Genomic DNA, 15,350 nt, shown 5'->3' on the forward strand with positions numbered 1-15,350 from the left:
TGAAGTAGTGCACTACCCATAGGGCTCTGAAGTAGTGCACTACCCATAGGGCTCTGAAGTAGTGCACTACCCATAGGGCTCTGAAGTAGTGCACTACCCATAGGGCTCTGAAGTAGTGCACTACCCATAGGGCTCTGAAGTAGTGCACTACCCATAGGGCTATGAAGTAGTGCACTACCCATAGGGCTCTGAAGTAGTGCACTACCCATAGGGCTCTGAAGTAGTGCACTACCCATAGGGCTATGAAGTAGTGCACTACCCATAGGGCTCTGAAGTAGATCACTACCCATAGGGCTCTGAAGTAGATCACTACCCATAGGGCTCTGAAGTAGATCACTACCCATAGGGCTCTGAAGTAGATCACTACCCAAAGGGCTATGAAGTAGTGCACTACCCATAGGGCTCTGAAGTAGTGCACTACCCATAGGGCTCTGAAGTAGTGCACTACCCATAGGGCTCTGAAGTAGTGCACTACCCATAGGGCTCTGAAGTAGTGCACTACCCATAGGGCTATGAAGTAGTGCACTACCCATAGGGCTCTGAAGTAGATCACTACCCATAGGGCTCTGAAGTAGATCACTACCCATAGGGCTCTGAAGTAGATCACTACCCATAGGGCTATGAAGTAGTGCACTACCCATAGGGCTCTGAAGTAGATCACTACCCATAGGGCTCTGAAGTAGTGCACTACCCATAGGGCTATGAAGTAGTGCACTACCCATAGGGCTATGAAGTAGTGCACTACCCATAGGGCTATGAAGTAGTGCACTACCCATAGGGCTCTGAAGTAGTGCACTACCCATAGGGCTCTGAAGTAGATCACTACCCATAGGGCTCTGAAGTAGATCACTACCCATAGGGCTATGAAGTAGTGCACTGTGTGATGCCATTTGGGATGTATCCCTGAGCCTCTGAACAATACTATCCTAATGAGCAACAGAGTGGGTTTTCTTGTTCAGGCAGTGCATATTTAATTCCTATTCTGCAGGTGATTATAACATTTTCATTTTGGCTGAAATTGTTAACAAGGTAATTAGAAGAAAACCATGAAAACAAATTGTGAAAAGGTGTGAAAACCAGGAAGTGATGAAATGTTTTTCTTCTTCTTTTTTCACTGTTCAACAGTTTTACTGTTCTACAGACTCGTTTTACTGTTCTACAGTCTCTTTTTACTGTTCTACAGACTCGTTTTACTGTTCTACAGTCTCTTTTTACTGTTCTACAGACTCGTTTTACTGTTCTACAGTCTCTTTTTACTGTTCTACAGTCTCTCTTTACTGTTCTACAACAGTCTCTTTTTACTCTTCTACAGTCTCTTTTTACTGTTCTACAACAGTCTCTTTTAACTGTTCTACAGTCTCTCTTTTTACTGTTCTACAGTCTCTTTTTACTGTTCTATAGTCTCTTTTTACTGTTCTACAGTCTCTTTTTACTGTTCTACAGTCTCTTTTTACTGTTCTACAGTCTCTTTTTACTGTTCTACAACAGTCTCTTTTTACTGTTCTACAGTCTCTTTTTACTCTTCTACAGTCTCTTTTTACTGTTCTACAGTCTCTTTTTACTGTTCTACAGTCTCTTTTTACTGTTCTACAACAGTCTCTTTTTACTGTTCTACAGTCTCTTTTTACTGTTCTACAGTCTCTTTTTACTGTTCTACAACAGTCTCTTTTTACTGTTCTACAGTCTCTTTTTAGTTCTCTTTTTTTACTGTTCTACAGTCTCTTTTACTGTTCTACAGTCTCTCTTTACTGTTCTACAGGTCTCTTTTTACTGTTCTACAGTCTCTTTTTACTGTTCTACAGTCTCTTTTTACTGTTCTACAGTCTCTTTTTACTGTTCTACAGTCTCTTTTTACTGTTCTACAACAGTCTCTTTTTACTGTTCTACAACAGTCTCTTTTTACTGTTCTACAGTCTCTTTTTACTGTTCTACAGTCTCTTTTTACTGTTCTACAGTCTCTTTTTACTGTTCTACAGTCTCTTTTTACTGTTCTACAGTCTCTTTTTACTGTTCTACAACAGTCTCTTTTTACTGTTCTACAGTCTCTTTTTACTGTTCTACAACAGTCTCTTTTTACTGTTCTACAGTCTCTTTTTACTGTTCTACAGTCTCTTTTTACTCTTCTACAGTCTCTTTTTACTCTTCTACAGTCTCTTTTTACTCTTCTACAACAGTCTCTTTTTACTGTTCTACAGACTCTTGTTACTGTTCTACAGTCTCTTTTTACTGTTCTACAGTCTCTTTTTACTCTTCTACAGTCTCTTTTTACTGTTCTACAGTCTCTTTTTACTGTTCTACAACAGTCTCTTTTTACTGTTCTACAGTCTCTTTTTACTGTTCTACAACAGTCTCTTTTTACTGTTCTACAGTCTCTTTTTACTGTTTTACAGTCTCTTGTTACTGTTCTACAGTCTCTTTTTACTGTTCTACAACAGTCTCTTTTTACTCTTCTACAGTCTCTTTTTACTGTTCTACATTTTACTGTTCTACAGTCTCTTTTTACTGTTCTACAGTCTCTTTTTACTGTTCTACAGTCTCTTTTTACTCTACAACAGTCTCTTTTTACTGTTCTACAGTCTCTTTTTACTGTTCTATAGACTCTCTTTACTGTTCTACAGACTCTTTTTACTCTTCTACAGTCTCTTTTTACTCTTCTACAGTCTATTTTTACTGTTCTACAGTCTCTTTTGACTCTTCTACAGTCTCCTTTTACTGTTCTACAGTCTCTTTTTTACTCTTCTACAGTCTATTTTTACTGTTCTACAGTCTCTTTTTACTGTTCTACAGTCTCTTTTTACTGTTCTACAACAGTCTCTTTTTACTGTTCTACAGTCTCTTTTTACTGTTCTACAGTCTCTTTTTACTGTTCTACAGTCTCTTTTTACTGTTCTACAGTCTCTTTTTACTGTTCTACAGTCTCTTTTTACTGTTCTACAACAGTCTCTTTTTACTGTTCTACAACAGTCTCTTTTTACTGTTCTACAGTCTCTTTTTACTGTTCTACAGTCTCTCTTTACTGTTCTACAGTCTCTTTTTACTCTTCTACAGTCTCTTTTTACTCTTCTACAGTCTATTTTTACTGTTCTACAGTCTCTTTTTACTGTTCTACAGTCTCTCTTTACTGTTCTACAGTCTCTTTTTACTCTTCTACAGTCTCTTTTTACTCTTCTACAGTCTATTTTTACTGTTCTACAGTCTCTTTTGACTCTTCTACAGTCTCCTTTTACTGTTCTACAGTCTCTTTTTACTGTTCTACAGTCTCTTTTTACTGTTCTACAGTCTCTTTGTTCTACAGTCTCTTTTTACTGTTCTACAGTCTCTTTTTACTGTTCTACAGTCTCTTTGTTCTACAGTCTCTTTTTACTGTTCTACAGTCTCTTTGTTCTACAGTCTCTTTTTACTGTTCTGCAGTCTCTTTTTACTGTTCTACAGTCTCTTTTTACTGTTCTACAGACTCTTTTTACTGTTCTACAGTCTCTTTTTACTGTTCTATAACAGTCTCTTTTAACTGTTCTACAGTCTCTATTTTTACTGTTCTACAGTCTCTTTTACTGTTCTACAGTCTCTTTTTACTGTTCTACAGTCTCTTTTTCTCTTTTTACTGTTCTACAGTCTCTTTTTTTTTTACTCACTGACACCAATGTGGTTGACTGACTAAAAGCCTTTCTGTTTCTACAGTCCAGTCACCCTCCACGTTACACGAAGAAATCAGCCAGAAGGGACTATTGAGGCCATAAGACCAGTCAGAGTCTAACAGGGTCCAAATACTACTGTTTAATGAACCGAAACAATCCTCACAAAACACTGTGACAGTGAGATATTGTTGTGTAATGACAGGTGTCAAGCGTCTCAGTGTGTAAAAGTATTTCTGGGAGAAACCCAACTAAGTTAAAATGTTTACCCTGAGACTACGGCTCTGTAGACAGCAACACAACACCATTACCTTGTTCTCTGTCAGATAACTATAGTGTCCCTCTTCTAACTCTATGAATGAATATACTGTTTATGGCCTTCCTCCCTCTCCTCCCCTCTCCTCTCCTCTCCTCTCCTCTCCTCTCCTCTCCTCTCCTCTCCTCTCCTCTCCTCTCCTCTCCTCTCCTCTCCTCTCTTCCCTCTCCTCTCCTCTCCTCTCCTCTCCTCCCTCTCCTCTCCGAACATGGTCCTAGCAATGTCCTAACATGGTCCTAGCACGGTCCTAGCATGGTCCTAGCATGGTCCTAGCACGGTCCTAGCATGGTCCTAGCATGGTTCTAACAGTAACATGGTCCTAGCATGGTCCTAGCACGGTCCTAGCATGGTCCTAGCATGGTCCTAGCACGGTCCTAGCATGGATCTAACATGGTCCTAGCATGGTTCTAACAGTAACATGGTCCTAGCATGGTCCTAGCATGGTCGGTCCTAGCATGGTCCTAGCATGGTTCTAACAGTAACATGGTCTTAACACTAACCGAACACGGTCCTGGTCCTATCATGGTCCTAACACGGTCCTAAAGCCTTCCCTCTCCACCATGGTGACCGTGGCCTATCACCACTACCTCAGGTCCCTGACAGGAGTCCAGGATTAGGGCCTAACACGGTCCTAGTGCAGTCCTTATGCGATCCAAAGTCCAGCCCGGGGGCCGTATGCTGCCCGCGACTTGATTCAATAGGGCGGAATCATGCTCAGATCACATAAAGAATTTGCGATAGTAAAGTTTTGAAAAACGTATTTGTTTTTCAAATTAAAAGCCCAATGAATACTCTCCTTTGTGTAATGATTTATCTCCCACCGCTTGTGGGACGTTTATTATGAAGGCACGTATAAATAACAAGTAACTGACAGGCTGACACACACGTCACAGTTACAAATAGTAGCTAGCTAGAAATTGCGCAAAAATGAGTTTTTCATTGATTTCTAAGAAAAGGAAAGGAGACAATAAATGTAGGGTGTTCCAGCCACTGAACTGATAAACTTCATAAGAGCAAAATGTTTAACTTCTTGGTGACAGAGGCAGTATTTTCAGATAACCTTCTGACACTACTAGTCTGTTCCCTATCAGATGACCTTCTGACACTACTAGTCTGTTCCCTATCAGATGACCTTCTGACACTACTAGTCTGTTCCCTATCAGATGACCTTCTGACACTACTAGTCTGTTCCCTATCAGATGACCTTCTGACACTACTAGTCTGTACCCTATCAGATGACCTTCTGACACTACTAGTCTGTTCCCTATCAGACGACCTTCTGACACTACTAGTCTGTTCCCTATCAGATGACCTTCCGACACTACTAGTCTGTTCCCTATCAGATGACCTTCTGACACTACTAGTCTGTTCCCTATCAGATGACCTTCTGACACTACTAATCTGTTCCCTATCAGATGACCTTCTGACACTACTAGTCTGTTCTCTATCAGATGACCTTCTGACACTACTAGTCTGTTCCCTATCATATGACCTTCTGACACTACTAGTATGTTCCCTATCAGATGACCTTCTGACACTACTAGTCTGTTCCCTATCAGATGACCTTCTGACACTACTAGTCTGTTCCCTATCAGATTACCTTCTGACACTACTAGTCTGTTCCCTATCAGATGACCTTCTGACACTACTAGTCTGTTCCCTATCAGATGACCTTCTGACACTACTAGTCTGTTCCCTATCAGATAATCTTCTGACACTACTAGTCTGTTCCCTATCAGATGACCTTCTGACACTACTAGTCTGTTCCCTATCAGATGACCTTCTGACACTACTAGTCTGTTCCCTATCAGATGACCTTCCGACACTACTCGTCTGTTCCCTATCAGATGACCTTCTGACACTACTAGTCTGTTCTCTATCAGATGACCTTCTGACACTACTAGTATGTTCCCTATCAGATGACCTTCTGACACTACTAGTCTGTTTCCTATCAGATGACCTTCTGACACTACTAGTCTGTTCCCTATCAGATGACCTTCTGACACTACTAGTCTGTTCCCTATCAGATGAACTTCTGACACTACTAGTCTGTTCCCTATCAGATGACCTGACACTACTAGTCTGTTCCCTATCAGATGACACCATTAGTCTGTTCCCTTTCAGATGACCTTCTGACACTACTAGTCTGTTCCCTATCAGATGACCTTCTGACACTACTAGTCTGTTCCCTATCAGATGAACTTCTGACACTACTAGTCTGTTCCCTATCAGATGACCTGACACTACTAGTCTGTTCCCTATCAGATGACACCATTAGTCTGTTCCCTTTCAGATGACCTTCTGACACTACTAGTCTGTTCCCTATCAGATGACCTTCTGACACTACTAGTCTGTTCCCTATCAGACGACCTTCTGACACTACTAGTCTGTTCCCTATCAGATGACCTTCTGACACTACTAGTCTGTTCCCTATCAGATGACCTTCTGACACTACTAGTCTGTTCCCTATCAGATGACCTTCTGACACTACTAGTCTGTTCCCTATCAGATGACCTTCTGACACTACCAGTCTGTTCCCTATCAGATGACCTTCTGACACTACTAGTATGTTCCCTATCAGATGACCTTCTGACACTACTAGTCAGTTCCCTATCAGATGACCTTCTGACACTACTAGTCTGTTCTCTATCAGATGACCTTCTGACACGACTAGTCTGTTCCCTATCAGATGACCAGCGGGAGAAGTACACATCACTGCTGTGTGCTTTGAACGGTTCAGGTTTCTCATCATATTGAGGATTTTAAAGGGTTGGAAAATGACATGCTGTTGGTTTCCTCTCCTATCTCCTTCAATCAAATCAAATCAAACGTTATCTAACATGTGCCGAATACAACAGGTGTAAACCTTACAATGAAATCCTTACTTACAAACCCTTAACCAACAGTGCAGTGCAAGAAGAGTTCAGAAAATATTTACCAAATAAACTAAAGTAAAAAAATATATATATGAAAAGTAACACAATAAAATAACAATAACGAGGCTATATTCAATGTGGATAATGTTCCCGCTGACCTGCAAATTTAGCTTATCGATCTTCAGTCTGATGCAGTGATTGGAGATCTATTCAAAACAACGTCTATGCATCTCTCGATGAACAAAACTTTCCAAAGATTAGGAGTCATGCTCAGAAGATGTTTGTACTGTTTTGGGTCAAGCTATGTACGTGAACAGACATATTCAACGACGAAACAAGTCAAGGCACAGATCATCTCTTACTGACTCTCACCTCTCAGCAATCCTGCGCATAGCGACGTCAGAAACTATACCTGACTTCGCTGCTCTAGTCAACACCCATCAGAGACTTCACTCCTCACACTGATTGAGTAGTTTAAATGTAATGTTGAGCTCTGTCTCTCTCTCTCTGCCTCTCTCTCTCTCTCTCTGCCTCTCTCTCTCTGCCTCTCTCTCTCTCTCTCTCGCTCTCTGCCTCTCTCTCTCTCTCTCTCTGTCTCTCTCTCTGCCTCTCTCTCTCTCTCTGCCTCTCTTCCTCTCTCTCTCTCTCTCTCTGCCTCTCTCTCTGCCTCTCTCTCTCTCCTCTCTCTCTCTCTCTCTCTCTGCCTCTCTCTCTCTCTCTCTCTCTCTGCCTCTCTCTCTCTCTCTCTCTGCCTCTCTCTCTCTATCTCTGCCTCTCTCTCTGCCTCTCTCTCTCTGACTCTCTCTCTCTCTCTCTCTCTGCCCCTCTCTCTCTCTCTCTCTCTTGTGCTTTTGTGCAGAGTTCTGTCCGTGGTGCTGAATGCACAATGTACTTTAAACCTCCGTTTAGTTCATTCCATGTTTAATAATGAAAATACCTACCAAAAGGAGAACATGGGATGTGGTTTATTTCTGTGCATGTTAAAAAAAGTAAAATAAGTAGAATATCTGGATGTGATTTACAGTAGATATATCTGTCAACACAGTCATACACATGATGTATAATCTTGTAATATGATTCTGGCCCACGATGGGCAAAAGTATAGTCTAATGTGGCCCTCCATGGAAAATAATTGCCCAGGTCTGCTCTAGTCCCTCAGACCGTGACCTACCACCACTACCTCAGGTCCCGGCAGGAGTTTCAAGATTAACGACTGTGTTATAATTATACATCTTGATTCGGGTCCGTTACTGCCAGTCCTTTTAATTAAGTAGATTAGTCTCCCTCTGTGGAAGACTAGCTTTAATATACTGACAGGGCATTTTCACTTCTTTTTCAGTTCTTTTCTTTTCTCTCTGTATATGTAGACGGAAAGAAAATACCTGCCACTTTTCCTGCATATTTAATTTCTCCTAACGTTTCATTTTATTCTCTCAAGCCAACAGCAGTCTCAATGTGACTCTAGTAAACATCTGGCCTGTTTTAAACCCCAACAATGTATAATAGTATAATCTACAGGTATGTATATTAACCTGATTAAGCAGTTTTTTGTCATTGTCTCTCCCCTCTCCTCAATGCTGATATTCAGGTGATGTTAAAAAGCTGCCTTGTCCGACCATGATAGTATGAAGTTGCTTGGTCACAGCAACATCGGGTGGATCTGTGAGGTGTCAGGTTGATCTGTCTGATCTGTGAAGATAATCCGGTCTCCTGTCAAGAGCTGACTCTGTGAGTGACAGCTGAGGAGAAGGATCATAATGCTGGAAACGCCTGGTCAAGCTCTCATTCAGCCATGTCATTGAAGGTCCCCATGCCCATCCTTATCCCATCTCTCCCTGGGCTTGGGTCCCATGTTCAGACATGCAGCCATATATATATATATATATATATATAGAGAGAGAGAGAGAGAGAGAGAGAGAGAGAGAGAGAGAGAGAGAGAGAGAGAGAGAGAGAGAGAGAGAGAGAGAGAGAGAGAGAGAGAGAGAGAGAGAGAGAGAGAGAGAGAGAGAGAGAGAGAGAGAGAGAGAGAGTAAACAGACCCCTCAGAGCTCCAGGACAGCAACACAGAGCCCCAACCAAATCATGAGAAAACAAAAAGATAATTACTTGACACATTGGAAAGAATATACATAAAAAAACAGGGAAAAAACAGAATGTTATTTGGCCCTAAACAGAGAGTACACAGTGGCAGAGAGTACACAGTGGCAGAGAGTACACAGTGGCAGAGAGTACACAGTGGCAGAGAGTACACAGTGAGTACACAGTTGCAGAGAGTACACAGTGGCAGAATACCTGACAGCTGTGACTGACCCAAAGTTAAGGAAAGCTTTGACTATGTACAGACTCAGTGAGCATAGCCTTGCTACTGAGAAAGGCTGCCGAAGGCCGAACTGGCTCTCAAGAGAAGACAGGTCTATGTGCACACTTCCCAAAAAATGAGGTGGAAACTGAGCTGCACTTCGTAACCTCCTGCCAAATGTATGACCATATTAGGGACACATATTTCCCTCAGATTACAAAGATCCACAAAGAATTTTGATAAACTTCCATATCTATTCGGTGAAATACCATCGTGTGCCATCACAGCAGCAAGATTTGTGACTTGTTGCCACAAGAAAAGGGCAACCGGTGAAGAACAAACACCATTGTAAATACAACATTTATTTATTTTCACTTTTGTACTTTAACTATTTGCACATCATTACAACACTGTAACATGACAGGTCAGGTCAAATCAGGTCTGATTTGATTGGTTAGTCAGTCAGTTTTGTTGTGGGGCGGAACAGGCGATGGTGGCCAGTGATCTACCATTGAAGTGTCAGGTCTGATTTGATTCAGGTCTGATTTGCTTCAGTGGATGTTCTATGTGATATTTTTCTTGTCTGCTGGGCAGGTGAACTGAACTGACTGACACCCCTGTCTTAATGAGACAGCAGAGAAAGAGACAGCATCCCAAATGCCTCCCTATTCCCTATACAGTAGAGTGCTCTACTTTTGACCAGGGCTGATAGGGATCTGGTCGAAAGCAGTGCACTAGGTAGCGAATAGGGGGCCACTTTCTCTATCAGAAGGAGACAGATGCTATAGGACTAGCTGAGACAGCTGTAGTCGGGAGAGCTCAGGGGAGAACTTACAACATTACTGCAAGATCACTTCACTCGTTAATTCCTTCTCACATCTCTCCTCCTCTCTCACCTTTTCCTTTCACTTGTGGACTTCAGTGAACAACACATCAGCTGTCTGTGATAAGGCAAAAAAAAAACTTTTACAAGCCAAACCTTCATATGACATCGTTGTAGATAACGTCATAGTCAACATAGCTACTAGAACTAAACCATTTAAAGCATTTATTTAACTAGGCAAGTCAGTTAAGAAGAAATTCTACCGGGGAACAGTGGGTTAACTGCCTTGTCCAGGTGCAGAACGATAGCTTATTACCTTGTCAGCTCGAGGATTCAATCTAGCAACGCTCTGGCCCAACGCTCTAACCACTAGGCTACCTGCTTCCGCAAACTAAGGCATTTGCAAACCCATTACAATCATCAGTACAGTGCAGTCAGCCAGCAGTTTAGCAGTTACACCTGCGGGCCTCGGTGGCCATCAATTAATAAAACCAAAAGCTTACCTTGACGTGGAAAAGTTCCAGTGTTGGATAGCCATAGGCAGCTAGCTAACATGGCATCCATCTCTGTTTGAGCAGGGTGTTTAAGTAGGCTAAACTAGCTAGCTCCGTTCTCAAGCTAAGTAAGTAAAAGTGAAAAAAAATACTACGAAATAAGCTAGCTCTCTCTGTCTCTCTTGCTTCTCTTTCCTTTTTGAAGGAATTCATTTGTAATTTTTTTTAACTATTGTCGTTCTCTGTCTTTGAGTCAACTACTCACCACATGTAAGCAGCTGTAGCTTATGCTTTCACTAGTAGATTCATTCTCTGATCCTTTTGATTGGGTGGACAACATGTCAGTTCATGCTGCAAAAGCTCTGATAGGTTGGAGGACGTCCCCCGGAAGATGTCATAATTACTGTGTAAGTCTATGGAAGGGAGTGAGAACCATGAGCCTCCTAGATTTTGTATTGAAATCAATGTACCCAGAGGAAGGCCAAAAGCAAGCTGTCCTCCGGCTACACCGCGGTGCTACTCTGCAGAGTGCTGTTGAGGCCTTAATTGCAAAACACTGTTTCTTATTCAATCTTATTCCAAAGCTATTGGCATTAATATGGAATTGTTCTCCCCTTTGCTGCTATAACAGCGTCCACTCTTCTGGGAAGACTTTCAACTAGATTTTGGAACATGTTGCTTCCATTCAGCCACAAGAAAACTAGAGGTCGGACACTGATGTTGAGCGATTAGACCTGGCTCGCAATCGTCATTCCAATTCATCCCAAAGGTGTTCAATGGGGTTCAGGTCAGGGCTCTATGCAGGCCAGTCAAGTTCTTCCTCACCGATCTCGACAAACCATTTTTGTATGAGCCTTGCTTTGTGCACGGTGGCATTGTCATGATAAAACAGGAAAGGGCCTTCCCCAAACTATTGCGACAAAGTTGGAAGAACAGAATTGTCTAGAATGTCATTGTATCCTGTAGCGTTGGGATTTCCCTTCACTGGATCTAAGAGGCCTGAACCATGAAAAACAGCCCCAGATCATTATTCCTCCTCCACCAAACTTTACAGTTGGCACTATTTACAGATGACTGGGGAAGCCCTAGGCAGGGAAGACAAACTGTCAGACGAACTGACTTGTTGGAAAAGTGGCATCCTATGACAGTGCCATGTTGAAAGTCACTGAGCTCTTCAGTAACACCGTTCTACTGCCAATGTTTGTCTATGGAGATTGCATGGCTGTGTGCTCGATTTTATACACCTGTTAATAACGGGTGTGGCTGAAATAGCCAAATCCACTAATTTGAATACGTGTCCACATACTTTAGTATTTTTATGTATTTAGTAGTTTTATCTAAAAATGGTCAAATTGTTCTAGTCTCATGTCTCCATTCCAGGTCAAACTGTTCTAGTCTCTGGTCTCCATTCCAGGTCAAACTGTTCTAGTCTCTGGTCTCCATTCCAGGTCAAACTGTTCTAGTCTCTGGTCTCCATTCCAGGTCAAACTGTTCTAGTCTCATGTCTCCATTCCAGGTCAAACTGTTCTAGTCTCTGGTCTCCATTCCAGGTCAAACTGTTCTAGTCTCTGGTCTCCATTCCAGGTCAAACTGTTCTAGTCTCTGGTCTCCATTCCAGGTCAAACTGTTCTAGTCTCTGGTCTCCATTCCAGGTCAAACTGTTCTAGTCTCTGGTCTCCATTCCAGGTCAAACTGTTCTAGTCTCTGGTCTCCATTCCAGGTCAAACTGTTCTAGTCTCTGGTCTCCATTCCAGGTCAAACTGTTCTAGTCTCTGGTCTCCATTCCAGGTCAAACTGTTCTAGTCTCTGGTCTCCATTCCAGGTCAAACTGTTCTAGTCTCTGGTCTCCATTCCAGGTCAAACTGTTCTAGTCTCTGGTCTCCATTCCAGGTCAAACTGTTCTAGTCTCTGGTCTCCATTCCAGGTCAAACTATTCTAGTCTCTGGTCTCCATTCCAGGTCAAACTGTTCTAGTCTCTGGTCTCCATTCCAGGTCAAACTGTTCTAGTCTCTGGTCTCCATTCCAGGTCAAACTGTTCTAGTCTCTGGTCTCCATTCCAGGTCAAACTGTTCTAGTCTCTGGTCTACATTCCAGGTCAAACTGTTCTAGTCTCTGGTCTCCATTCCAGGTCAAACTGTTCTAGTCTCTGGTCTCCATTCCAGGTCAAACTGTTCTAGTCTCTGGTCTCCATTCCAGGTCAAACTGTTTTTTTTATGTTTCACTATTTTTATTTGTATGAAATACACTGAGGATGGTCCTCCCCTTCCTCCATTGTGGAGCCTCCACTGTTCCTGTATAGTCTATCTATACATTCTGCATAGAAAATCTATTAGCAAACAGTGTCCGGTGAGACCAGGAGCCTGAGATTATGGGCGTGAATGACAACAGTGGCAGGATTGGCCTTGAGAGAGAGAGCTCAGGAGATAGCTAATATAGCCTCATTGTGTTAGGAAGCGTATATGTTGTAGTCTATCTATATACAATATAGAATCAGCAGTGCCAATCAACCAACAGTCGAGGTGCAACTGTTCTCCACTCTTCTCGTCACCACAAAGACTGGCCAAACCACACAGACGTAGATACCTACTCTACACTAGGCCTTTCATCACCCACAACAGGTTCCCTAATGACCATCATTGACTGTTTTCACTGGGAGAAACTCTCTGGGAGAGAGAGAGTCAGAGAGACATTGTAATGGGAGAGAGAGAGAGTCAGTCATATAGTACAGTAGCTCATATAGTACTCATATAGTAGAGTAACTCATATAGTACAGTAACTCATATAGTACTCATATTCATTGGGCCAGTAACCGAGAGGTTGCTGGATCGAATCCCCGAGCTGACAAGGTAAAAATCTGTCGTTCTGCCCCCTGAGCAAGGCTGTTAACCCCACTGTTCCCCTGAACAAGGCTGTTAACCCCACTGTTCCCCTGAACAAGGCTGTTAACCCACTGTTCCCCTGAACAAGGCAGTTAACCCACTGTTCCCCTGAACAAGGCTGTTAACCCCACTGTTCCCCTGAACAAGGCAGTTAACCCACTGTTTCCCTGAACAAGGCAGTTAACCCACTGTTCCCCTGAGCAAGGCAGTTAACCAACCCACTGTTCCCCTGAACAAGGCAGTTAACCCACTGTTCCCCTGAACAAGGCAGTTAACCCACTGTTACCCTGAACAAGGCAGTTAACCCACTGTTCCCCTGAACAAGGCAGTTAACCCACTGTTCCCCTGAACAAGGCAGTTAACCCGCTGTTCCCCAGGGGCGCCAACGACGTGGAAGTTGATTAAGGTAGCCCTCTGCACCTCTCTGATTCAGAGGGGTTGGGTTAAATGCAGAAGACACTATTCAGTTTAAGGCATTCAGTTCAGTTATACTACTACCACTACTGACCAGGTATCCCCCTTTCCTTCTTCTACTACAAACACTGCTACCACTACTACTAGTACTACTACTACTACTACTACCACTACTACTACTACTACCACTACTACCACTACTACGACTACTACTACCACTAATACTACTACTTCTACTACTACTACCACTACTAATACCACTACTTCTACTACTACTACTGCTACTACTACCACTACTACTACCACTTCTACTACTACTACTACTACTACTACTACTACTACTACTACCACTACTACTACCACTACTACTACCATTACTTCTACTACCACTACTACTACTACCACTACTACCACTACTACTATTACTACTACTACTTCTACTACTACCATTACCACTACCACTACTACTACTACTACTACTTCTACTACCACTACTACCACTACTACTACCACTACTACCACTACTACTACCACTACTACTACTACTACCACTACTACTACTACTACTACTACTACCACTACTACTACCACTACTACTACCATTACTTCTACTACCACTACTACTACTACCACTACTACCACTACTACTATTACTATTACTACTACTTCTACTACCACTACTACTACTTCTACTACTACCACTACTTCTACTTTTACTACCACCACTACTACTACCACTACTACCACCACTACTACCACTACTACTACTACTTCTACTACTACTACCACTACTACTACTACTACTTCTACTACTACTACTTCTACTACTACTACTACCACTACTACTAATACCACTACTACCACTACTACTACCACTACTACCACTACTACTACTACCACTTGTTACGGATACAGTTACCCTGTGTGTGTGTGTATCCTGTGTGTGTGTTTCTTTTCTCTCCTTCTCCCCTCACAGGTGAAAATCATCACTCCCCAATCAATCAACAATCAATCATCAATCAGAAGACACACCTCCTCCTATTTCCTACCCTATCACAGTTCCTTCCCCATGGTTTAAAAACCCCATCATTTGTTTGCTCTGGAGCAATCTCTAGCAATCTCTAGCTCAATCTCTCTGTAAATGCCATGTCTGTAGGTCTCTGTGTTTCACTCTCGCTTTGTGTCTTAACCTCTCTTTTGTTTAAAGCACCTCCATAGCACTTTGTCATCACCTGTGAGTATTGTTTTTGGTTATGGTGTTTGTTTGTTGCTGGTGGGAAAAGGGGGAAACCAAGACAAGTCGCCCATGGGCATACACTACCCGTAAGTGAACTTTGTTAAATACACTAGTTAGAACTGGGCGGACCACCCACTGTATTATTGGTTAGTTAGTTAGCTGTTGTTAAAGTAGGCTAGTCTAGCTTAGGGGTGTGTTTTTGTATATTTATTGTTTCTTTCCTTGGGTCCAGCTCAGCCCCTTTTCCTGCTCCCCCCATTACCGTGTGTTTATAAATAAACCTGGAGTTTGACGGTAGATTTCTGTTGTCGTGGTTATTTCGTTCACACTTTTACTTTGTCACAATAATAATTTGCATGAGTTATGTTACGGGTCTCATT

This window comes from Oncorhynchus nerka, linkage group LG16 (assembly GCF_034236695.1).
Source record: "Oncorhynchus nerka isolate Pitt River linkage group LG16, Oner_Uvic_2.0, whole genome shotgun sequence".
In the NCBI taxonomy this organism is placed as follows: domain Eukaryota; kingdom Metazoa; phylum Chordata; class Actinopteri; order Salmoniformes; family Salmonidae; genus Oncorhynchus; species Oncorhynchus nerka.